This window comes from Mustela lutreola, chromosome 11, assembly GCF_030435805.1.
Source record: "Mustela lutreola isolate mMusLut2 chromosome 11, mMusLut2.pri, whole genome shotgun sequence".
NCBI classification, from domain to species: Eukaryota; Metazoa; Chordata; class Mammalia; order Carnivora; family Mustelidae; genus Mustela; species Mustela lutreola.
In genome coordinates this window covers 50,230,977-50,254,129 of record NC_081300.1, presented here as the reverse complement: position 1 = coordinate 50,254,129, position 23,153 = coordinate 50,230,977, and the positions used below count along the sequence as shown (strand labels likewise).

The window sequence follows — 23,153 nt, the reverse complement described above, 5'->3', positions numbered from 1 at the left end:
GATCGAGTCCCACATCGGGCTCTCTGCTAGGCAGGGAGCCTGCTTCCTTCTCTCTCTCTCTGCCTGCCTCTCAGTGTACTTGTAATTTCTCTCTGTCAAATAAATAAATAAAATCTTTTAAAAAAATAAATAAAATAAATTGTTTTGCTACTTTCTAAGGAATTATAATACACTGTGTGAAAAAGTTAATCTAATAAAATGCCTTCACTTTACAGTGTAGAAAACTGGAGTCTTAAGAACTTGTGGAAGTCATTTAAGATTACATAGCTAGAAAACACGTTTTACCACATTAATGGAATAAAGGATAAAAATTTATAATCCTCTCAATAGATGCAGAAAAAGCATTTGACAAAACTGCACACCATTTCATGATAAAAGCTTTGAACAAATCAAGAATAGAAGGAACATAAAGGCTCTATGTGACAAGCCCACAGCGAACATCACACTCAATGATGAAGAGCAGAAAGCTTTTTCTCTAAATTCAGGAATGAGACAAAGTGCCCATTCTCACAACTCCTATTCAACATAATACTGGAAGTCCTAGTCAGAGCAATTAGGCAAGAAAAATAAATAAGTGTAATTTCCACTGGAAAGAATAGGATACAGGGACAACTGGCCGTCTATTTGGAAAAAGGGGAAAATTAGGTCACTACTTCCTATTCTGTGTCAATAGCAAACATATTCAAATGCACTGAATATTTTAATGTAAAAGGAAATCACAAAAATACTAGAAAAATATATAAATAAATTTAGGATTAGAAAGGAAATTTTAAGACTGTCAATTTAAAAGAAACCAAAGAGATCAATAAAAAGATTAAAATATTTTTCAATTTTTTTTGTATTGAAAAGAAAATCTGCAAATACATTTAAATGGTACATGAAAACATGGGGGAAATGTTGCCATTGTTTATGAAAAATAAGGAATTCAAACATTCAAAATACAAAGAATATTTACAAATCCATAAAGAAAGAACCGTCACATGTAACTGCAAAGTTGGTAAAGGACAATTCGTAAAATTAGAAATATGAATGGCCAATAAATGTCCACAAATTCTCTAGGCAAATTTTTCTTTCTTCAGACGGACAGTCAGATGTCCCAGTGTCCTATTCTTGGAAATTACATTAGTAGTTTTTATTTCCTTTTGATCAATTCTATGTAGTATAAATGGTGATGAATATGCTACCTGGCCTTATTGTGGTAATCATTTCATAATAGATATGTGTATCAGATCATCATGTTTTATACCTTAAACTTATATGCGTTATATGTCAATTATATCTCAGTAAAGCTGAGGATGAAGATTACATAAGTATATAAAGGCATAAAATTCTGGGACCAGAATTTCTTTTGAAATATAATTTACGTATCATAAAATTCACCCTTTAAAATGTATAATTCAGTGGTTTTTGGTATAGTCACATAGTTGTCTAATTGTTACCTCTATCCAATTCCAGAATATTTTCATAACCCCAAAAGAAACCCCATACCCATTAGCAGTGGAACCAAAATTAGTATTCACTCCCAGACCAAAGATCTTTCCACTGTCAAAGCTTTATATGAATTTACAAATTAATTATCTTAAGGTAAGTAAATTTAATAAGGGTTAATATGTCTAAATGACCAAAATTATCAAATACATGCTTGGACTTTACATGAGTCTGTGCCATTAACTATCTTAAGATTTTATATAAATTTATATATCCTTTTTTAAAAAATATCTACCATATCCTTAACAGTACATGACAAACACTTGGGAACGGATCCTATGTATTCTAAACAGACTCAGGAAATGTTTTGTTTTTTGGATGTATAGCTCATCATCTCAAAGGAAATGAGACTAGCAACTTCTAGAGAATATGTGAGACTTAGAGCTTTTCACAAAAGGAGAATTTTTTTTTTCTATTTCAAGGTTTTCAAATAAAACTCACAACCAGACAATAGGCTCTTTAGCTTTCTAAGGAGAACCTACATATTTTCTTGAACAGGAGTTCAAATAAAATTTAAAAGTGCCTCATGGCAATATTAACCAAAATATTCACTCTGGTTTTTAAAATATCCATCCCTTGGTCTCTGGCTTTGCTTCTATTTTATCTTGTTGGAATTTCACATAAAATGAACATGAGTGCCTATTTTCTATTTTATGCCAAAATTACCAGATCTCTAAAAGAAAAACCTCTGTCACATTTGGATTATTTAAATAGTATTCTCTAAAGTGTGAGTCATTGTATATTTTTTGGTTCTTCAGTGCAGGGTTGATGATTCTTTAGTAAATACAGTTTCAAGTATTCATAAGGACATACACCCATGCAAATTAATGATTCAGAACTGAGGGCTCAAAAAAAAAAAAAAAAAAAGAACTCAGGGTTCAAAAAATTTGAAATGGTTGTAGATTAGTGCACTAGAAAGAAATGAAAATAATGATAATGACAATAAAGCCAAAAAATAATTTAAAAAATATAGCAGCTAGTTCTTTTAAACAAAATTTAAAAATTAATCAAATTAGGTATAAACTATAAAAACTGATCTTTAGTCTCTAATGAAAACTTTCAAAAGAAAACTATGTATTTTATGTCAAATTTGGTAGGATATTAATTCCCTTTTCTGAAAAAAAAATACTAAAAGTTTTGAAAATCTATTAATATTTATATCCCTTGAATTTCAACACAAAGGAAATATCCTACCATTAATTTCAAGTTCTCCAAGTCCTAAGACCTTTTAAATACAATATAAACTAAAATATACAGAATTCATCAGGAAATACTGTATAGATGCTTTATGAATGAATGAATAAGTTGATTTTAAAATATTAAACAACCTTTCCTAGTGTTGGGTTATTGTTTACTGACTCTAATCACTGAGTTATCTTTACTAGAGAAGGCTTAACTACAATTACCAAGCCGTGGCCGATTAAAATGTAAACCTTAACATTGACGTAGCCTAGATGTTTTGTATTGGCAAAGTGATTATGTTGTACATGTAGTCATTTCTCAGACATTTGGTTCTTTGTCCAAAGACCATGGTTTGGGAGAGGTGTCATTGGAAGATTGACAACAGATGCCAAATGCTAATCTCCAGAAAGTTATACTTAACACATGTTGTTTTTCTGAATTGAACTCATTCTTTTTAGGTGAGTCTCATACATCTTTTTCAGTTGGCCCCCAAACTTTTCTTAGAGATACAAGATGATAAAAATGATTTCCTACAAATCTATAGAATTCCACATTTCTTATTTATAGACTCCAATTTATACAAACAATTTACCAATTTTAAGTATTCCAGAATTTGGAGAAATAAATGCTTTTCACGGTCATTGAAAAAACATTTGAAAATAATTTTCTTTTTTGTAATCACAAAGACTTTTAGTGGAATAGGTTTGGAAACTTTCCTCTTATTAGCAGTGTGCTGCTTAACCTCTCCAAGCTGGAGGAATCCAATCTGTAATCAGGAATAATACTATTAACCTCCAGGGTGATTATGAGGATTTAGTGAATGATGTAGGTAAAGCACTTGTCATACATACAGTGAGGGCTTAATAAAAGATAGCCATTGTTGTCCTTGTTATCAGTCCTGGTGTCTGTATTGCCAGTCTCACTGATTCATTCACATGACCTAAAACATTTCACCAAAGCATAGATCTTATTTGTTGCCTATGTTATTCCCTTAGAAAGAAGAAAAATTAAGTAGCTATTTTAAGTACTCAAAAGCCCTATTTATATACAAATCAAAAGGAGTGTAAATACACTTTACTAAAGGATTGAATACATTATGGTTTACATAACATTATAAATCTGGTCAGATTTTAATTTGCTCAGATTTAATTTACTATTCACAAATGTGAAAAATAATTATCTATACCACCAAATATGCAGAAAGAAGACTTAGTTTAAAAAGGATATTAAAGTTTTTCAAAAAGCATAGATTTATTTTCAACATGTTTTTTTAAAAAGCCAACCACAGTGTTAGCTTGTAAAATATCTAACCATAGGTTCCCTATTACTAGCCCTGTATGTATGTTTCATAATCTGATGTCAGTTAACTCAAGAGATAAGAGCATACCTGATTTATAGTTTCTTTTCCAAACCTTTGATGTAGGTAAACATTCAAACTTTAACTTCTTGCCTTCAAGCAAAGTTATGTTCTACTTTTCGTAACCCATTTGTAAAGATTTCCAGGAAGTAGCAATCTGGTAGCAATTTTAGTTGTGCTTAAACTCAATGTCAGAGACACTGACATATTATGACCACACACCAGCTTAATGTACCAGAAAAGTAAGGGCCAAATGCTTGGTAATGGCTATAGGAATTACAAATATAGACCTTGGGAGGAAATTACAAGCCTGTAGGACAGAGATAGCAAATGAGTTTCAACATCTAACACCAATTTCAGGTGTTAGCTGCCTGAATTGTGTTGAGGATTTTGAGGATGGGAGTTCGTGCTCTGGGAGAAAAGGTTTGTACTATGTTGTGATCTAATGTCAATGACTGCCCTGGGCAGGTAGGATCTGCCAGCTGTGTTCTAGGTTTGGGATGTTCCAGATGGCTCAAGGCAATTAGAGTTAGCCTTGGGGTCCTACAATACATTATGCCTGTTTTACACTGTACAGCTATGTCATCTTCTCTGAAAACCAGTTCCCCCATCTCAGGCCCTCCCTCTCTATGTGCATGAGACAGGAGATGCTTTCCTTACAGCATTTGAGTTTCCTGTCAGTAGTACAAACAAGTAGCAGAGACTAAGTAGTGCTTTTTATTTGCAAAGAACAGAGGTCCATATTTAATTTAAGCAGAAAGAGAATTTTCTTTTGGAAGATCAGAGAAGGAACAGGATGACTGGTTGAGGACACTCAGGCAGGAGCCAAGGAAGCAGCACAGAGTTCAGGTTCTGCCATAGGGATTGTCTGCTTAGGATGTAGGCACCTTCAGCACTGCACTCTTGCCTACAGCGACTGGGCTCCCTTACCCCTAGACTTCATCTTCTGCCACTGGATTCTCAATACCACAGTCACCATGAATAATCACTGAGTCACCTTTACGTCACTCCTTCAAAATTCAAAATTCCAAGCCGAAGCCTGGGAATAGTGGTATTCAGATCACAGCTTAGAAATTGCTGACACAGAACTAAGTTGAGAGTGTGAAAATTTAAAGTTACACGTAAGGCTACCTAGGAATAGGCAGAGTGGGTACCAGGAGAAGCTAGAGCAGAAACTAGGGATTTTGCTAGATATAATAATCCTGGGACCAAATTGTGGGAGAACTAGAAAGAACATGAGTTAGAGAAATGAACTAAGAGATGAACCCAAAGTAGATTTCAACCCAAAGACCAGACTTCCAAAAAGTAGTCCTAGAAGTGGGGAGGCACATGGGGCACACTGTGCAATTCTATTTTAGACCAGGTAACCAAGTTTAGAAGCTGGAGAGAATAATAAAACAGAGCAAAAACATGGGCTGGATTTGCTGAAGCATATCTAAGACTGGGATTTATTGCATTTATTCATTGTAGGATGTATCCTTATACATCCAATGAATTGGTTCCCTTAGGCCTTGCCCAGTTGAGGGGAAGTAAAATATAATACACTAGCACCAGTCCTTGAGGCAATGAAGGAATCAGGAGCATTCAAAAATTGATGGGTTATTGCACCTCTCCCTAAGCTTGGCAAAATTAGCCTAACATTCAAAGATGAATACTTCCCATTTGCCTGATTTGCTAGCTGTTTAGAGGGGTCTTCATATTCTTCCTAATTGGGCCTGGGAGCAGTTTTGGCCAGGTAGAGGAGGCAAGGTTAATGTGCTATCGGTAACTTCTGACATAGAGTAGACATAAGGAGATCCAGGCTTTGAGTAGTTAGAACAAGTCTAGTGGAAGGCATCTTGGGGATGGTTGTAATGGGATGATAATTAGAGAGCAGAGACCAGTGCATGCATCCCGTGTAGGACTTTCTAGTTATCGGGAAAAGAAAATCATCACCAAAGCCTCAGTGATGGAAGCAGCAGCAGCAGGTAGTTTTATCCGAAACACGAACATTTCCTGGCAAAATCACATGTTCTAGGGTGAGATCAAATGTGCCCTAGCTAAACTCTGAATCTTTTAAACTTTCAGTCAAAGCATTCAGCAAGCATTAATAAACTTGAATAAATGATACATTTCACTTCTGTGGGGACTTATTATATTTCATTAGTTTTGTTTCACGCATTCCCCTAGCTTCCTCACCCAGCACTCTCTCAGGGATTCCAAGACTTACCATTACTTAACACATACATACCAGACCTCTGTGCTGTGTGGGAGGGATACAGGGTTGCGTTTCATTTGTCTTTCTGAAGGAACAGATTATTTATTTATTTATTTATTAAGATTTTATTTGACACAAAGAGAGAGAGAGAGAGATCACAAGTAGGCAGAGAGGCAGGGAGAGAGGGGAAAGCAGGCTCCCCGCCGGCCAGAAAGCCAGATGTGAGGCTCCATCCCAGGACCCTGAGATCATGACCTGAGCCAAAGGCAAAGGCTTAACCTACTGAGGTACCCCAGCGCCCACAGATCATTCATTTAAAAGCAATTTGTGAGGTATCTGGGTGGCTCAGTGGGTTAAAGCCTCTGCCTTTGGCTTCAGGTTCGGGTCATGATCCCAGGGTTCTGGGATTGAGCCCTGCATAGGGCTCTCTGCTCAGCAGGCAGTCTGCTTCCTCCTCTCTCTCTGCCTGCTTCTCTGCCTACTTGTGATCTCTGCCTGTCACATAAATAAATAAAATCTTTAAAAAAAATAAAAAATAAAAGCAATTTGTATTATATCAAACTCAGCAAGACTTTAGAGATTCTCTATCTCACTTTTTTTGCTTTTGATGGTGTTAGTGTTGGCTTTTGGTTGGTGATTTGTTGTTGGTTTTGGTTTGTTGTTGTTTTAAATATCCTTGGAAATAAGTGAGCCATTGAGTCTAAAATTGAAGTCTCCAGGTTATTTACAGAGTAAAACCTGACACTGTAGATGAATATTCCAAAAGACAAAACAGGGAATGAGGTAACAAAAAGAATCAAAATGAGGGTAAATAGTAGAAAACTCAGTAAGTTAACAGGACATGTAGATTTCAACACCACTTCCCACCTTTAAAACTCCATATAGAACATTTTCAAAGCCACCTCATTCCTTAAACTGGGGTAAACTAGGATTTTATTTTATTTTTTAAAAAGATATTTATTTATTTATTTATTTATTTATTTGACAGAGAGGCAGGCAGAGAGAGAGGAAGAAGTAGGCTCCCTGTTGAGCAGAGAGCCGGATGTGGGGCTCCATCCAAGGACCCTGAGACCATGACCTGAGCCAAAGGCAGAGACTGAACCCATCTAACCAGCCAACTACCCCTATACTAGGAGTTTAGAATTCATTTTTTGAGGCTGCGGGTTTAGAACAACAAAAATATCTCTATTTTATCCAGTTTAGGAAAGTAACAGCTAAAGCTTTATTTTCCAGTTTGGAAAAAAAAAAAAAAAAAGCTGAACATAAATCTGCGTGAAAATGTTTAATCCCCTGTACGGCTAAGGGCAAATGAAATTTTAGTAGCTAAGTCAAATTAAAGCCCCATCCCATATTGTACCTTTTTGTTAAGGTGAATGGCTATACCTACTTCTGGTTCATTTAGTGAGCTGAAAAAAAAAATTATTCAAATCCTTATATGCATTTTCCTAAGTTCCTAGAATGCCAGCCTACTGACATATGATTGTACTATTTCTTATTTGTCAGAGACGATTCTGAATTTCACTGAAAACCACAAAGGAAACCGACAGACCCACATTAATAGTTCTGATAACCCCACCAAGGAGGAAATACAGAGAGGAAGTTAATCTACAAGTCTGATAGGGCAGAAGTGATTTTAGCAGAAGAGCCTCAATATTCAGCCTGTTCCGACACTGACGACTCCTCATCTTCATCCCTGTTCTTCTGGATTCCTCTCCCTTCTCCTTCAGGAACTGGCTACTGGGTAGGCAGGAAAGGTGCTTGGATTGGGATTAGCAGAATTCTAGTTGTGGCTGCTGCACTTTCAGGGTCGCAGCCTGAGTTTCCACAGCTGTCAAACAGGATTATTAATACCTGTCCCTCCCTGGGAACTTGCCGGGACCCTACAAGAATACATTGTCTCCAGAGAAGCCAAGGCCACCATTACTGGGAGAGTCGCCAAGGGAACTCAGCTTCGGGTCTCTCCCTCCGCAAGGCTAGTTGAACCAACAGTCAACAGGAAGCTCCAAGGGTTGGGACAGGATCACCGGCTCGGAAGGAGGCCAGACGCGAGCGTTTTTAGACGGCGATCAGGCAGGTGATGGGAGCGTTAGGAACGCCCCCCTGGCTCACGCGGCTGGGCTGAGATTTTACTATCAGCGACCAAGGGTGAGGAAGCATAGTACTAAAAAGCAAACAGTCAACCAAAATAACTCAACCCTGTCCTCCTCCACAAAAACAAACAAAGCCCCAAAGCCCTCGGCACTAGAGAACAGGGCAAAGGGAATGGAGAAAGGCAGAGGGGAAGGAAGCTGCGCCCCTCACTCCATCTCCAGGGGCAGGTAAGTCCGCGGCCTCAAGGTCCGCGGAAGGGGAGGGGGCGCTGTGGGTCCGCTCTCCGCGTGCCAGAAGCGCCACCTCCTCACGCCCCCTCAGCCTGCGCCGCCTCGGGAATCCGCCCCGGACCCTGCCGCCATGTTGGGTCCGGATAAGTGATTCGGACCAGTAGCCGACAGCGACAGAGAGGGGACCGCCCGCAGCTCGCGGAGCGCGCCGGCGCCGGAAGGCGGGGGGCGCTCGAGCCCGGGCGGGCGCGGCGCGAGTTCCGGTGAGCAGGCCGGCCGCGCGCGCAGGTAGCCGCAGCCCCCGCCCTCGCCCCCGCCCCGCCCCCGCCGAGGAGGGGCGGAGCCGGGAGTGAGGGCGGGCTCCGCGCGCAGTGGAGGTGGAGAGTGAGGCCGAGGGGTGGGGGAGCCCGGGAATTCCCTCCTCCTGAAGTAACGAGTGCGGGGCGGCTGTGCCGTCGTCGCTGCAGCCGGGCGCTCGGGACGAGGAGGTGGAGGAGGGAGAGGGCCCCGCGGGCCTCGCCTCCGCCCGCCGCCCCCTCCTCGCCGGCCCGAGCCGCGGTAGCGGCGACTCATGAGAGCGCGGCTGGAGGGCAGGTAAGTACCCGGCAGGGCCCCGCGGACGGAGGCGGCCGACCCCGGTCCGGGCAGTGCTAGGCCCCGGCGCCCGCCCGCGCGGAAAGGCGCCGGCGCTCCCCGCCCCCGCAGGCTCCGAGTCGGGAAGTTGGGGAGAAACTTCTCCCCTCCCCCGTCCCGGCTCGCCTGGCGGGCGTGTCTCCTTCCCGGCGCTACCTGCCTGCCCCCTGCCTCGTCTCCGCCCCGTCCAGTCCTTCCCGGTCCCGCCCCAGTCGGACTTCAGGTCCTTGGAGCGGTACGCTACCTCCCATCGGTGCCTGGGGGCGAGGTTAATTTTGGCTGGGTCGGCGGGACTGAGGGCCGAGACCGGCGGCCCTTTTCTGTCCCGGAGCTTGAGGGTCTCCGTGTTAACTGACGCCGGGTGGCAACTGTGCTGGGAGAGCGGACGTGGGTGTGGGGGGGGGGGCGAGTGGGTGAGCCTCTCGCTTTACTTGGTTTGATTGAAAACCGCAACATGTTAAAGTTTTCCTTTGTTTTGGGTTGGGGGTTGGGAAGTATGCCAGTCAGCATCCACTTTTACAGTATTATGCCACTCAGCCCCCCATTTGGTTCTGTTCTCTGTCCACATATTACAGAAAATTTTGTTTTAAAGTGTGTTTTTCTTCTTGATAATTGCTTCCAGTATTTGCTTTATTGGGCATGGGACAGCGTCGTTTTAAGGAGCTCTTCGAAAACCTACTCCGATGTAGGGATTGCTTTAATTTTTGTTTGGTGAGTGGAAAATAAATCCAATGCAGGGATCGCTTTAATTTTTGTTTTGTAGCGAGTGGGACACAACATAGTTCTCATTTGGTTGAATTGTTTTCTGCGTAATTATTGAAACAGGCATGGAATAATACATGTTCTAACAATTTATAAATTATTAAAGAAGTGAGACATCTAATGGAACCGCAGCTTTATGTTCATGCCATTACGTATATGTGTTTCATGGTGTGTTTTCACATACATGATTACACATATGCATTTGATTGTAGTACATTTGTGTCCATGTAACTGTAGGCTTACAGTGCCAAAAGTATCTCCATAATTCCGAGTATATTTAAACCATCTTGTTAAATCTCTAAAGTTAAGTTACGCATTAAGGAAAATATTACTAAATGTGTACATGTAACTATGCATTTAAGGCATAGTACCTGGAAAATTTAATAATGAGGGCAGTGGCATACAGTGGACAGAAAACATTTGGAATGGACAGGTTATGAAGGAGTGTCTTTAGGAGAAAGAGGATCTTGTGTGCATCAAACATGATTCTCATATATTCTGTAAGAAAGCTATATCTCACTAAGCCATACATAATGTTTTACTAATATGTGAGACTCCTGTCATTGTTGACATTTCAGAAAAGGAAGTTTAATTATTTTAAATTTGGGGACATACCTAAATCTCAGTGGAGATTTTGAAAGCTGGTTGACAATTCATAGGGTCCTAAATTTGAAAAAACAAAATGAAACAATTGCCTTTGATCTGAATCTAAATACAAGATAGTTCATATCCATGTTTCCAGAATAAAAGATAAAAAGGCTCTTAGAATATATACTCTGGTGTAACCACCATAATGTTATAATAGCTTTTAATTTTGCAGTATGTTTTTGCTGACTTCATAAACCACAAAATTGACTCCTTTCTATTCAACCGAAAGTGAAATTATGGCTTTGACCAGTCTTCCTAGGATAGGTGGAATTTGTCTAATGGCTGAAGTATAATATTAATACATGGATTAAGTTGTTTTTTATTTTAATTCAGGAAAATCTCAAGTTGAAAAATCTGTGTGCATGCAAATAAATCTCCTTCCTGATATATGATATTAAAAGAATAAATGTTCTAAGCTAATAGCAATAAGCCAGTGTTACCAGCACATGGTATAAGATTTATTAGTCCAAAGTCCAAATTTCCATCTTTTAAGGCAGTGAATAATTTGTTAACATGAGTAATTTTTCTTAACATGTGTAACTCTCAATCTAGTGTTTAATATAGACGTCATTTATTAGTTCCTATTAGGATTATATTTTAAAAAGGTACAAACCCAGTTATTAAAAAAGTCGTGGGAATGTAAGGTACAACATAGGGAATATGGTTAATAATATTGTAATACCTTTGTATGGTGATAAATGGTAACTAGTCTTATGGGGGGATGTGTTTCATGATGTATAAAAATATCAAGTCCCTATGATATATAATAGAAACAGGCAGGGTATTGTATGTCATTTATACTTCAATTAAAAGAAGTGCCTAATATCAAAAAATTTAAAAGCAATACTAAGCTCTGGTGTCTGGGAATGCAAACTTGGGAAATAAAACTGTATTTTTAAAAAACCAGCAAGGAAGTGATTTCTATAAAAGTAAAGATTTGGGAGATGGGAGAAAGTTTTGACTGGGACCCAGCTTCTGCAGGGGTGACAGGAGTTTTAACCTGGTGGTGGTTGCAAGGGTGTTCCTTAGTATATTCACCAGGCCACACATATGTTCTGTGTGCTTTTCTGTATCTGTTTTAGTTCACATAAAATGTTTTGTTTGTTTCTTAAGAAGCCTGTATGTAATATATAAGATAGGCTTACAGTGACCCTGAGATCATGACTCACATAAAATATTTTGTTTTGTTTTGTTTTGTTTGTTTTTTAAGAAGCCTGTGTGTAATATATTATATAAGGTGCTTGGATAAAGAACTTAACATTTAGTGACTACCTTTAAGAACACTGCCTGGGCTGTCCTTTGCAAACAGGATTAGACTTATTAAATCATTGTTATCATATTCTAGCTAGTGTTTGTCACGAATTTGACATATAAGTAACATGTTAATTATGTTAATATTTTGAGGGAGAACACCAGATTTTACTACCTTTAAATCCTCTTAGCTTATATATTGTAAATGGTAAATAGTAGATAGTCAAAATGTTTATTAAACTTATGGATGCTATTCTGTCATCAAATATAAAATGCAGTTTATTTTTCATAAAATTATGTAAATGACAAAACTGTCACATCAAGGTAATAAGTCTTAACCATTTTGTTTATCTGTTTCGAAGATTTTATTTGCGAAGGAGTGTATGTGTGTGTACACCCCCCCCCCCCACACACACACAGGAGGGCAGACGGAGAGGGAGAAGCAGACTCCCCACTGAGCAGGGAGTTTGAGGCAGGGCTTGGATGCTAGGACCCTGAGATCATGACTCGAGCCAAAGGCAGATGCTTAATTGACTGAGCTACCCAGGTGCCCCCAGTCTCTGTGTTCTGTAACAGTAATTCCTTGGATCAGTAATTTTGGCCTTAGTTTTCATATTCTTAAGGATGTCATGAAATTCACAGCATAAGAAGTTTTCATTTACTTAAGCTTTATGAAGATGTGCCATATGGCACCTAACACAAGAGTATGTTTTGTTTCAAGAAAGCAAATGACAGTATGGTGTTGGAGTTTCAAAAATGCTGAGAATCATTGTATTATGCCACTTGCTTTATGTAATGGCTTGCTGTTTGAATTGTTGATTTTGTTGCTTTGCATTGTTGCAATATAGAGTTAAAGAAGAGATCACATCTGTGCCAGACTCTTATATCACAGGAACTTTCAGTCATGTTATAAAGGTGATGTTTGTGGCACTGGCTTTGTTACGTGAATATTTACAGGAAGTTTTAGTTAAGATCTTCCATTGTTCAGTGCTCTACATGGCTTAGGTCACCTTCAGTTCACATTTTAAACATGTCTAACACAAATCCAGAGTTCTCTCAGAGAAGTACAACTGCTTTTCCTTAAAGGTAATAATCTGTTCCTATTAAAGTATCTTGGTATCTTATTGGTAGAGTGTACAGCAGTTTGTGTGTGGCTATGGTAGGGTATGTATTATTGCTTTTCTTCCTCTCAGCTGCTCCAGTGCCACAATTAGGCTGAGTATTGCTCAGCTGCAGCTGCTGGGTGATTATGAACCATCCAGCTCCTGTCTAAACTCAGAGGCAGATTTAGCAAAAGGAGCTATAGTAACAGCAGAGGGTGAAAGAGAAGAGCCAGTGCTGCTGCCAATATCATTATAACATATCTCTCTGCCAAGGAATTGTTGGCTGCAGCAGCACTACTGTTGTCTTGGAACTAGCAGACTTGATGGCAACATATCCTGGTCTGGATTGAGTTTACCTGATGTTACTCTTTAAAATTTTGAAGCTCACTCCAGGAAAGAGAGAGAATCATGTAATTTCAAAGTGCAGGATAATACTGATGGACCGAGTTACAAGCCTCAGTGCTCACCATAGCAGTGCCCTTCAGTTTTTCCTGCTTGAGGGTATATATGTGACTGCAGGCTCCCTGAAGTTTATACCATATACTCCATGCTGCTATAAGCTGGGTCACTTAGAAGTGCTGCTCCTATTACTGTTTGTGCAGTGGCAGGAGAGCTTATATGCAGGTTCTTTGGACATACTGCTTTTTCCCAGGAAGTGGAGGACCCTCAAGAGGGATAATTTCTAGAGCTACTTGCATATGGTATATCCCATGTCTGCCTGAATTTTGCAGGTAGGAACCCTAGATTCTCTTCTGTTGTTCTGGGGTATGAGAAGATGGACATCAACAAACACAGACACATTATCAGCTGTATATGGCAAGAAGCCCCAGACTGGAGGATGCCACAGGCAAATTTGGGGCTTCTGAAATGTTTCTCATTTTATAAACTTGCTAAGCAAAGAGCAGCAGCATCTCATCCTGTCTTTTACTATGACTGTCAGAAAAATCTACAGAGACAATTCCTTTTGCTAATTCTGGCTTTGAAACTTTGTTTGGGGTTGGCTAATTTGGGATGGGTAATGGGGAGCATTGGGAGAATCAGCGCTCCAGCTTGTATAACCGGAAGGAAGGAGGAGGTATGGAAGACTACTCCTGAATGTTAACGAGTACACATTGTAGTCGTGGTACATACTTCGCAAAACACTGGTATATTGGCCCCCATCTTTGTGCTCCCACAAAACTCCTCTGGTAAGAAAGCACATTTTCCTTAAATCATAATTATTTCTTTCCATTACAGTAATACATGTGGCAAGGAACTGTTTTGTATGAATCTTTAAGAACAGTCTCTCATAGATTAAATGCTTAATACATTTTGAATTATATACAAAGATGTGGTTGTGTATTTTATGACTATAATATACAGACTCGTGCTACATATGTTTTAAAGTTCTATGTCTACTAAAATTCTATAAAATTTAGTGCTTTTTCAGGGTGGCTGGGTGGCTCAGCAGTTAAGTGTCTGCCTTCAGCTCAGGTCATGATCCCAGCGTCCTGGGATTGAGCCCCCGTCAGGCTCCCTGCTCAGTAGAAAGCCTGCTTTTCCCTCTCACACTCTCCTTGCTTGTATTCCCTCTCTGTCTCTCTCTGTCAAATAAACAAATCAATCTTAAAAAAAAAAATCTGTAAAACTTAGTGATTTTTCATAAGCTGATGTTAAATTCTTTAGATTTTTAACCTCAAAGTTTTGCTTTAGAAAATGATTTTATAAAACAGTTTGTAAACACTTGCAAATGTGAATTGAAAGGTCATTTTGGTATTTCTAATAAACTGGAAACTCTTTGTAGAGAAATTAAACTAGTCTTTAATGTGATTTATTTTAAAGAAATATTTTTTACTGTTTTAATGAATATAGAAAGCCCAAGCTATCCACAGGAAAAGAAAAAAAAAAGAAAACCTGGAGTTTTCTAAAATACATTTGTCATCCTATCATGTTACTAGTGACAATCATGGCTTACATTCATATCTTCCAAGGACAAAAAGAAAGTCCTGATTTTCTTGATGTAATTTGTGTAAAAGAATGTGATTTTATAGGCTATGTCTGCTCTTAATGGGGTTGTGGGTGAAGACAGGAAGTACTGGGAGGAATGGGCTAACCACTGAAATGTAAAGATTGTCTGGTTTCAGCCTATGTTCCTAGCAGTATGTAAACTCTAGATTTTCTTAAACTAATTGTGGAGGTTAGTTACTTCTCTAGTTTTTAAACGTAACTTACAGTTTGTTAGTATTACACAGAAATGGGAGTGGAGTAGAGAAAGTTAGTGACTTTTGCTGCATAATTTAATACTTATAATTGTTCTTTAGCAAGTTTATTTCTTACATTCGTTCTCTTGCAATTAGCATTTTACAGATAAGAGCACTTTTAGAATAATAGCTGTCAGGCATTTGAAAAGGAGCAGAGAAGGTAACATGGTGTAATAAGGAAAGGACTAAAAGGTAGAAGGCCATCTGGATTTTAATGTCACTTTGGACAGTGAAGAGCTATGTAGCATTGGTCAGTTCAGTAAATGCCCTATGCCTCAGTTTCACCATTTGAAACAGGACATAGTTGATATCCTTTCAGCCTTATATAAATGTGTGGTTCTGTTACAGTTGAAGTTTTTATATTGATAACATTTTAAGGAAACTTTTCAGAATCTAGAATTTGAAATAAAATAAGTAACAGGTAAGTAAAGGTTGTAGTAAAAAACTGACCCATAGACTTGGCACTGGGCTTTTCTCCAGCAAACATAGTATCCACTTATTTCATTAAGTGGTTATTTATTAAACCTGTTGTGTAACAAATACTGTGCTAGTTTTGATGTTATAAAAATGTTTGGGGGCGCCTGGGTGGCTCAGTGGGTTGAAGCCTCTGCTTTCGGCTCGGGTCATGATCCCGGGGTCCTGGGATCGAGCCCCACATCGGGCTCTCTGCTCAGCAGGGAGCCTGCTTCCTCCTCTCTCTCTGCCTGCCTCTCTGCCTACTTGTGATCTCTGTCAAATAAATAAATAAAATCTTTTAAAAAAAAATGTTTGCAGCGTGACTGCTGCCTTTTAGGAATTCACAGTTGGGTGGCACTGGCTAGGATTAGGAGACTGTTGTAAACTTTGTAGATTGGTAGATCTTTTTAGTGTGATAATCTAGTACAACACTTCTCTGGTTTTTTATCGTATTAGTGTGTGATACCTCTGAAACTTTAATGAGTCCCTTTGCATTAGATACTTGTAGCCTCAAGCAAACTGATTCAGTTCTCTAGGCAGGAAGGCTTGATTTGATTTTCTAGACAGTTTGTTACAGATACATGTGATACATATGCACATTCCATAACACTTACCTAGAAGTTTTACTGTAAGAAACACTTTTGAAAATAAGGCCTTTAGGGGCACCTGGGTGGCTCAGTGGGTTAAGCCGCTGCCTTCGGCTCAGGTCATGATCTCAGGGTCTTGGGATCGAGTCCTGCATCAGGCTCTCCACTCAGCGGGGAGCCTGCTTCCTCTCTCTCTCTCTCTCTCTGCCTACTTGTGATCTTTCTCTGTCAAATAAATAAATAAAATCTTAAAAAAGAAAAGAAAAGAAGGCCTTTAAAAACATGTCAGATTTATTTAGCAGTAAAATTAAAAATATAAGGGCTTTATTCATTGAAGCAAATAGATGTGATGTCAGTTAACAGATATTCATGACTATTTGGATGATAGCTTTGCCACATTATATCAGGAAAATAACCACTAACATTAAGACATTTAATTTTTTTTAATTGATAAAAACACAGAGTAATTATTCCAGATTTTTTTCTTTAACACGTTTAGTTACTAGTTAGAATGAAATAAGCATAGACATTAGAAAATGGTTAGCTTTTTAAGGTTTGCAAACAAGATTTTGTAAAAAAAAGAAGAAAATGAAAAAGCCACGAAAATTATAGGCAGTTTGTGTTCCCAAAGTTTGTCAGTTGGGCCTTTGAAAATCAAAATCTTTTCCTAAAAGAAGTCTTTTTTGGAAGGTTAGTCTTTTTGGTTAGATTTCTAGGCAGATCGTTAGTTTATAAAAATTTAACAAAGTTATAGTAGTGTTTCATTGGTAAATGTGTTCTGATTGATTTTCAAGTTTTTTTTTTTTTTAATCTGAGCTCTTAGAACATACGAAATATTTTATCAGCTAAATGCTCTGATTATACAGGGAATGACCTCATTCCCTTGCCAGTTACTCTATCTCCTCACCTTCCCAACTCTTCACCATTTAAAAATCACTGTGTTATGAGTTTCATATTAGGATGCCAGGACCCTCCCGGTGACACCTTGCTGTTAAGCTGAATTTAAGTACAGGAGGGTCCCTAGCTTCTCTACCTGCTGTTCCAGACACTTAACCCTACTTCCTACTTTATCCCTATAGGACAGTATGAGGAATGGGAAAGCTTCAAAAGATTGGAAATGAGAAAGAAAAATGAGTAAAGTAGAAAAGGGCTTAGGAAAATGAGGAATGAAGGTAATGTGGAAGTTTATAATTTCCTTCTTCGTGCCTTTTTTTTTTTCCTGTTTCCCACGCATTTACTGTCATAGGCATTGGGCATGAAGGAAGAAAACCCATTTTATGGCAGGTGGTGTGCTTGCTACATGTGTAGTTCATATGCATTATTGCATTTAAATATTTGAAATATCTTTTCAAAATAAAAAAAATGTGGATGATGGTATTACATGTGAAGAAACTGAGTATCAGAAAGTATATGTAATTTTCTAAGGTCATATGTCTAGTGATGACCAGAAGAACTGAATTTATCTCTGACAGGAAGCCTGTTCCCTAGAAGATAACTTCCTTAGGGATAGAGAGCAGTGATGGAAGGGAGGGTTTCTTTTCTTTTCCTTCTCCCTTAAACTGTACATTATTTTTTTTAAGATTTTATTTATTTGCCAGAGAGAGAGAGAGAGAGAGAGTACATACAAGCAGGCAGAGAGGCAGGCAGAGGCAGTGAGAGAAGCAGGCTCCCTGCCAAGCAAGGAGCCCGATGCGGAACTCAATCCCAGGACCCTGGGATCATGACCTGAGCCGAAGGCAGCGGCCCAACCAACTGAGCCACCCAGGCATCCCTAAACTGTACATTTTTATTGGGGCTGAGAATTCCCAACGACTTACACTTTGCTTTTTAATTGAAGTAGCTTTGCAGTACGTATTTCATAATGGGAATCAAGGTCAGATATATGAACTTTAAAAGATGGGTTATTACACTAAACTCTAGCAAATGCTTTCCTTTTGTAGGTTTGGCTTTGTAATGGAAAATTGATACACTAATTCCAGAGCATTCTTTATCTTTTAATAACAAGATGTTCAGCCCAGATTTACAAGGATACAATGTTTGAATGTTTTCCCAATCAAGTTTCTCCTTTTTTTAATCTAAATTTAATTCAACAGAAGAACAAAGCAGACAAAAGATGGGTATTACACTAACTAAACTGTAGCAAGTGGTGTCCATTTGTAAGTTTGGGTTTGTAAAGTGTATTTGGAGTCTATGTGTATATAGTCACCTTCTCGCTCTTTCCCTGTCATTCCTCCTCCCCTGAGTTGAGTTTATGCTCAAATATGAACCTTCTGAGTGAAAAGCTGGCTCAAACTTCTGTTTTGCAACATTGCCTTTATTTCCACTAATTAAATCATTTTGCCCTCGATGAGTTGATAGAAATAGTTGGAAGGTCTGCATGTCTGAATGGTCCTACATCACATTTTGGATATGCTGCAGAAAGAGAGCATACTTTTTGCCTTGTCAATAAGATGACAGTTTCCTACACTTTGGAATGATGTAGGAATTGGCTTGACTCATCAGTCATTCAAAGCTTTCCTTCCTTCTGGAGGAAAACAGTAGGTTTCTTCCATCCTGCCTTGTTCCTATGAGTCTACTGTTACATGCATTCCTTACTCTCTGGATGAAAAGTCTCATCTAAAGCTCCAAACGGAAATTTTGTTTGCTGCTCGTTTACCACTGTCAAATTCTGTTGACAAAGATTTTCTTAGCCACCTTAGAAGCCTTTTCTTCTTTGGCTTCCTTTTATTTCTTCAGTTGTATCTAAGAATGTACCCTTTGTCCTGTTTAATAAGCTGGAGCATTGTTTTCTAATGGGAATGCTGGGTTGATTTGGTAGCATTATTATGCCACATAGAATGTAATTCCTTCATAAATCACTCCAGCAGTTCCATCATTGCCTATGTTTATTAAGTCTACATAAGTGTTGGCAGATAGGTTTTAAACTGTTACGCCAAGTCTAAATGATGAGAGTGGCTGCTGCTAGAATGTAAGCTCCATGAAGGTTGGGGGCAATCTTTGTTTTGGTTACAGAAGTTAACTCAAGTATCTGGAGCAGTAGCACAATGTGGACACTTAATAAATGCTGTAAAGTCAATGACAGTGTAACAGTCCACTGGCAGTATTTGCTTCTCCTGGGCATGGGAGAAAGAAATGTCAACAAATAACTAGCTCCTCATTAGAAGCTTATGCTGTAACCACAGATGCTTTTCAATCCAGGCTCCTTGGAGTATCAGGCCTAGGGCTAAACTAGTGGCATCAGTGCTCAGGGTGAATTCAAATAAACTTTGTACTTGAGCCTGATGAAGAAACTGAGGTTTCACTTTGCAGTGACTTGTGTTAAAGACCAGTAAAAAAAAAGTATGTGCAATAGGGAATTTCTTTTCTTTATATGTTATTCTTTATATCTCTAGCAGCTGTGCTTCTTAAAAACTCTGGCACACACCAGTTCCCCTTACATTATGTTGATCTAAATGAATTATATGCATATATCTGGTTGTAGGCAGATTAAGAAAAATAGTCTGTGGTAAGGCTACCTTACAGTGACAACCTTAGAACGGGAGAATGAATTTTTGGTGTAAAGAGGAGTTGTCTTTGCTCCAGAAGGTGAGAGAAAGTAACCTATATTAAAAATGTTAGACATCTTAAAAAAAAAAAAAAAGACATCTATATAGAAATACGCTGTTTGATTATAGAAACATAGTTAGAGTATTTGAAAATTGTGGACAAAGATGATATCTTTTTTTTTTTTTTTTTTTAAAGTAAACCCTATGCTGAATGCCCTCATGACCCCGAGATCAAGAGTTGCATGCTCTACTGACTGAACCAGCCAGCTAGGTGCCCCAAGATGGTATTTTCTTGATTTAAGACAACGTATTAGTACAGAGGCAAACTAATTATGACGGAAAACGTCAAACATCCCAGCACCTTCTGGAAGTTTGCTTTTTAGAAGCAGAGCATCTGGAAAAATATTACTTCATGTTTAGGTGGTAAAGGAAGCTGTAAAGGTATTTGCTGTTTTGAACTTAATTAAGGTCAGTAGAAAAAACTGATATGCAAAGTAGAGAAAGAACTTTTGGAGATAGGGACCATGTTTTCCTGGGTTTATATTAAAAGTAACAGGAAAAGTAATTTTGGACTTTAAGAAGATGTATGCTCTAGACTTTAGGAAACATATTTGAAAACCAGTAAGGGTCTGTGATTTCAGATTCTGATGGGCAGAATACCACCTAAAGGAATGAAAAGTCTAAAAATGCCCCAGACTTATTGTATGCAGAGCTTAGAAAGCACTCTGATATGGGAGGGGGTCAGGGAAGAATTGTGGATTATCTCTGCATTTATGTAGTCCTTTTAGTGATTGAGAACTGGTGGGGATAGTAGCAAGTGGGAATCATGATGGGATACAAACCCTACCCTACTCCCTCCTCCTCACCTCATTACTTCTCACCCATTAAGGCACTCCTTCTGGGGCTTAGTTCTTGTTTTTATTTTTAATTTTAATTTTTTAATTAATAGAACTTAAGTCAGAAGGAAGAACTCATAATAAAGTCCAGGTAGAAGAGAGGGTCAAGAACCTCTTAGTATATTGTCAGAAGATGAATAGGGTTTTTAGAATGGGATCCCTGGAAGAAAAAAACTAATGACAATGTGGATGATTCCTAGAGATAAATTTGAAGCTGGAAGTAAGAAGGAAGCCACAGATATACAACTTAGGGAAGGTGACATAATAGATAGTGGGAAATGCCTATCATGTCTTCTTTTCATCTCCTGGCTTCTATAACATGTTCTTTAAGTTAGAAAAGATAGAAAAGAGAGTAAGAAAGTAGATAATAGATAGTTAAGAGGGCATCTAGCTTCAGTTGATTTCAAGCTTCTAGGTCCAGAAGAATTCTGTTTGAATGTTCTGAAAGACATTTCTCATATTCCCAGGGCCTCGGTAATAGAGAAATCAACGGAGACAGGTAGACGTTTAAAAAAAAATAATTTAATAAAATGATATTTTAAATGAGGTTTGTTTACTCTCAGGCCTATTTTTGGGCTTTCGTTCTTTTCCAGATATTCTTTATTCCTGTGCCAATACCACATAGCCTAATGATTAGGACCATGATAACAATAGCAAGAAGAGCAGTTAATGTTGAGTACTGCTTATGTGCCAATCATGGTGAAAAATACTTTAAAATATTTCAACTAATTCATTTCTAACAAAACTCTGTGAGTTAAGTATTTTTCTTTAGAAAATTTGGCTTAAATATTCTGAAATTTAGCCATTTTATTTCATGAAAGGATTTTCTTTTAAAAAAATATGGAATGCTGCACAAATTTGTGTTTCATCCTTGTCCACAGGCTGTGCTAATCTTTGTTATCTTTACAGTTTTAGTATATATGCTGCCAGAGTGAGCACTGAGTCAGTATTCTTTTTAAGTAGGTTCCACAAAAGCATGAAGGGGCTTGAACTCATGACCCTGAGCTCAAGACTGAGCTGAGATCAAGAGGCAATCACTTAACCAACTGAGCCACCCAGGCACCCCAAGAAGTTACATTTATTCATGTATGAGCTAGGACTGCAACTTCGGAGCCCATTCTCTGAACTATGAGGTTGTGATTACTAGTAGGACAAATCTCATTTTTCTTTTTCAAAAATTTCCCAGCTATTATTATGCATTTATTTACTTATCCGTAAGAGGTTTGTTATGATTTTGGTTTAGATAATGTTTTTATTAAGGTTTATTTAGGAAGAATGGACATCTTTTAATAATGGCTCTTACCATCTAAAAAGTTACAGGTTTCCATTTATTGAGCTTCTTTATATCACATGATTTTATTTTTGTAATACAGACTCTAAACATTTTTCCTCAAATTTATTTGTAGGTATTATTTCATGTGTGGTTTGAAAAAACCTTGTTACTTAGAAATAATTTCAAAGTTACAGAAGAGTTGCAAGAACAGTACAAAGAACTTCTGGATCTCCCTTACCCAGATTTACCAATTGTTAACATTTTGCTACATTTGATTTTATTATTCCTGCATTATTTATATGTGTATGGGTATTCCCACTCTTTCCACCTCCACCCCCAACCATTTGAAGATTCTTTGCAAATATCACGTCTTAATACCCTTAAGTACTTCAGCCTGTATTTCCTTAAAAAAAGAAACATTTTCGGGGTGCCTGGGAGGCTCAGTGGGTTAAAGCCTCTACCTTCGGCTCGGGTCATGATCTCAGGGTCCTGGGATCGAGCCCTACGTTGGGCTCTCTGCTAAGCAGGGAGCCTGCTTCCCCTTCTCTCCCTGCCTACTTGTGATCTTTCTCTCTCTGTCAAATAAATAAAATCTTAAAAAAAAAAAAAAGAAACATTTTCTTATACAACCACAGTACGATTATTAAATTTAGAAATCTTAACAACTCTGTTATAGAGTTATCCGATATATAGTTGTAGATTGAAATGTGTTTTCCCAAAAGATCGTTTTAATCCTAACCCGTAGTACCTGTGACTGTGACCTTATTTAGAAATAGGTTAGTTGTAGATACAATCAAGTTAAGATGAATTCAAACTAGATTCTGGTGGGCCCTAATCCAATGTGACCAGTGTCCTTCTAAGAAGAGGAAAATGCCATGTGACAACAAAGGCAGAGATTGGAGTGATCCAGCCCAAGCCAAGGAGCCTCAAGGATTGCCAGCAACAATCAGAAACTAAGAGGAGGCAAGAAACGATTCTTTCCAGAGTTTCAAAGGGAAGGTGGCCCTGCTAACACCTTTGAATTTGAAATTCTAGTCTGAAAACATAAATTTCTGTTCTAAGCCTTTTTTTTTATTTTAACAGCAGCCCTAAGAATTAATGCAGCAGTCCATAACCAATATTTTCCCAGTTGTCCTCATAATTCCTTATAACAATAATCCAGGATCTAATCCATTGCATTTAGTTATCCCATCTTTTTAGTTTCCTTTAGTTTG

At 38.4% G+C, this 23,153-nt stretch overlaps 1 protein-coding gene and 1 non-coding gene across 3 annotated transcripts in view; one reads left to right on the top strand and one right to left on the bottom strand.

Annotated features, from left to right (window-relative positions):
• Positions 1 to 8,788: 8,788 nt before the first annotated feature.
• Positions 8,789 to 23,153, top strand: part of YES1 (YES proto-oncogene 1, Src family tyrosine kinase) — a 66,265-nt gene continuing 51,900 nt past the window's right edge. The window contains exon 1 of one of the 2 annotated variants that reach the window (XM_059139249.1): positions 8,789 to 8,808. The gene's annotated coding sequence lies outside the window, so the exon portion shown is untranslated. Of the gene's footprint in view, positions 8,809 to 8,832; positions 9,140 to 23,153 lie in introns of those variants that run through there. The other variant, XM_059139248.1, reaches the window with a different exon arrangement.
• On the bottom strand, positions 21,501 to 21,605 carry LOC131811971 (U6 spliceosomal RNA). The gene has a single exon (XR_009346210.1). It is a non-coding gene; the product is annotated as a U6 spliceosomal RNA (small nuclear RNA).